This window comes from Solanum lycopersicum, chromosome 3, assembly GCF_036512215.1.
Source record: "Solanum lycopersicum chromosome 3, SLM_r2.1".
NCBI classification, from domain to species: domain Eukaryota; kingdom Viridiplantae; phylum Streptophyta; class Magnoliopsida; order Solanales; family Solanaceae; genus Solanum; species Solanum lycopersicum.
This window is the reverse complement of record NC_090802.1, coordinates 39088778-39092726: the sequence shown is the minus strand read 5'-3', so window position 1 is coordinate 39092726 and position 3949 is coordinate 39088778.

Here is a 3949-nt window from a genome sequence, read left to right as displayed (position 1 = left end):
TTCTTTATACATTTAGTTACTACTATTGTAGAACACTGGTTTAGGTGATGGAGGGATTGGTTCAGATCCATTCCGTGTTGTTATTTGGAAACAGGGAGGAACAAGGAATTTTCTGCGAGGTTCTGCCTCCCTCTATCCCTCTTTAGTGGGATAATCTTCCTTAGTGGCACCGCACAAATGGTAAAAATTCCGTTGCAGCGGCTAAGACGGGACCAAAAACTTGACAAGGTGTTTCTGAGTACTTTTTCACTTCCCAATATTTTTCCAACCTCTTATTTCACTATCCCATCAATTTTTAAGTCTTACCCAACTAGGATACGCGAGGCCTGAGTTCTAAAACTGAAAGGTAACTCGAGACCACAAATGTTCACATTCCTCAAATACTCCCAGACATCGCAGCTAGCACGATTTTAACAATTCAGTCATTAATTTAGGCAATCCGAAAATACTCCCACATACATAATAAATTCATTCAATGAGTGAGGTACAACATATATAAATTCAAAAAACAAAACACAATATAGTTAAATTAAAAAAACAAGGCACACATTTCCAATTATTTCAGGCAGCAAGGAACACATATTATAAGTTCTCTAACTACGACGCTACAAAGTTCAAATCCATTAGTTATTTCATGTCGTAGATGGTCATTATTGGCCATCCATGCTCTTTATGGCCCCTAGGTCTATATGCCAATTGGAGTCTTTCGGTTCCAATTGACTTGTTGGTGTTTTTCGATTGTAGCAATTACGCCAATCAAAATCGTGAAGATACCAATTGGACTCAACCTATACAACAAGCGAAGCTTCACATGAAAGGAGTAAAGGAGTTGAACGACTTCCTAGAATTTTTACTAGCCTCTTGTAAATTAAATGTAGACGTCAACACACTAATTGACAAAAGTATAGTTCACATTTTTCTCTTGTACGTAGGGACTGGTAATCTAGGCTTTGATACCAATTGTCTCGACCCAACAACCGGTTTGTGCAGGCACCCACTCTAACACCTACGTAGGAGAACCCTCATATCCTAATAGACAAAAACATGCGGAAATCAAATAAGATAGACAACAAAGTTAAAGAAAGTAAATAAATAACACTTTTTAAATACACTCTTTTTTAAACTTGTAAAATAATTTAACAACCCCAGGGGTCTAGTCTAGCAGGTACAAGAGTGATTATAAATAACAATGTACAATAATTAATTAAGGCATAGCTCCCACCATGCGGAAGGAAGAGTCGAAGCTGCTGGAGGAATTCTTCATCTTCACCTAATGAAATATCAACAATCCTGTATACAGACCATAAAAAAGACATAGCAAGAGTAGTATCAGTACAACCACACGTATTAGTAGGTATTATTGGCCAACCCCACGCTCATCTTATAATATAACAAATGAACAATTGCATCATGCAAGTAACACTCGTTTCTCCAAACATCCTGAACTTTTAACAATTCTCTAACTACTTACAGTTCTTTTCCCAACTGCTAACACATCTAGTTTTATTAAATCATAACCTACATATTCCAAACCACATTAGATAATCCGAAGCACCGCTAATACCATTTTCTACCAATCAATCTTGTAAAATTCTAAAATTGTCTTCACCTTATCGACCCCCAAGCCACACAGTTTCTCCTTACTTTAATCTCTAACTATATCCCATTCTTCGTGAGTTATTACCCAAGAAACATCTTAATAGTTCTCTCTTTTTCTTACAAGTACACCGCATTAGGTATCTACACATCACCTCAAACTCAAATACATACACATAGTTCCACCAACACTAGGTCATCATTAGATGAGAACTAAATTATCACAAGTGTAAACACATCATAATACTAGAATTTGACATGCTTTTCACTAAAACATATGACAGTTAGTTGGTGTTCTCACGGAACCCAAACTCAAAGTGTTAGTGCACTGACATAGTACCCGATCCCAATTAGCTTATTGGAATGTGGAAATCCAATCCCATAGTTGTGTGAAAACGTTGCAACCCGATTCATTATTTATGTCAGAACATGACAATTAAATCTAATGTTATCTTGTCGGAACGTTGAAATCCAATTCAATATTTATGCCGAAAAGTGGCATTTAGATCCAATGTTATCTTGTCATAATCTGGCAATCCGATCCTCAATCACACACCGCAGTCACAATGATAAGTACATCATTAAGATCATACATTTACATCATGATTTTATAGATACATTATTCATCTATCTCAGTTACAGCAACGTGATCAATATTGATACTTTCATATACCTACAAGTATCATAATTAGGTAAGAACATGATTAAATCACAAAAATCATGAAATCAGAACCATCACCTACTACTTTTCCCCTCGATTCATATCATACTAGAGTACAAGTTCAGCTCTTGTTCTTCATTGGGGTTCGTCATTAGGGATTTTAAGACCAAAAATACTGAACATTCAACAACGAGTTATTTCATTGGGTTAAACCTAGTATAGAACGGATTTCACCCCTTTTTACCGGATATCCTTGATTAAAGAAGGAATTATACTCAAGAAAATAGCTAAGAATGTTTGATCAATCATAAATTTCCTACCTCAAGCACTAAAACCAAATATGTTGCAAGCATATAATTTTTCCTTGTAATTTACTCGATGTACGAGGGTCCACACATATCTCATACTATTGTTTTCATATATTACATTATAAGCACAAATTTACAACTACTCAATGCATAAAACCTAACCTATATGAGCGCCAAGCAATTTGTACGGAGTTTTATTTCTTTTCCAGTGTGTCTAGATTTCACTACGGTGAATTTGGCCAGGATCTCGCAACATTCCTACATCCCCATGCTAGAAAGCTCATTCTCCTTCTTTCCCGACCATCAAATAATTTTTTTGGGGTTTATAGGATAATTAACTACCAATAGGTTATTCATGGAAATGCCTCTTGGTTAAAGATGAGGGAGTACTTACCACTACACTACAACCCTTGTTTGTAATAAATATTTTAGTATGATTATTTAATTTTCTAATAAATTTACTAACTGATTGGTAATTTATTGGTAATATTTCATTCAAGTTCAATGTTAGCTTCGTAATTTATTGACAATATGTTCAAAATATTATTAATTGTATGATTATACAATAGTCAAATGTTTATCAATTTATTGCATTGAAAAATAAAAGAACATGAATATAAGACCCAAAATATTAATCAATTTTATAAATCATATTTGAATAAAATAATGCAAAATATATGATAACAAGTTAAATTAATCTCAATATGACGCAAATCATTATATCAAAAAATTCAATTTGAGCACGTTTATCAAAAATATTGACAAAGTGTAAATTTTGGCCAAAAGTTAAAACGCCTAACAACACAAACTGAAACTGAAAGTCTTAAAACCTGAAACAACCATCTTGTCGAATATAAAAATGACCTTACGAAGGTAATCGAACTGATAGAATTTTCATTAGATCACGTTTACAAAATATACTAAGCAAAATCTAATTTTACCAAAACTTAAAAGTTAAATCATCTAATAGTACAAACTGAATATGAAAACTTTAAAATCAAAACCAGCAATCCTATAAAGCAAAAAATGACCTTTCATAGTTAACTGAGTTGACAATTCAAATTTGAGCATGTTTCACAAAAAAATTGACCAAATTCAAATTTTAGTCAAAAGTTAAAAGTTAAAACAAGTAATGACACAAACTGAAAGTAAGTCTCAAATTCTGAACCAACCATCCTATGAGATCAAAACTGAACTTATATTGCTTACTACAATGACAAAATGTCAATTCGAGCACGATTACCAAAAATATTGACTAAATTAAAATTTTGGCAAAAACTAAAAATTTAAAATGAATAACGACATAAACTAAAATATAAAGCCTCAAAATCCGAACCCTCTATCTTATTATATCAAAAATGACTTTTTGCATCTAACGGTAACA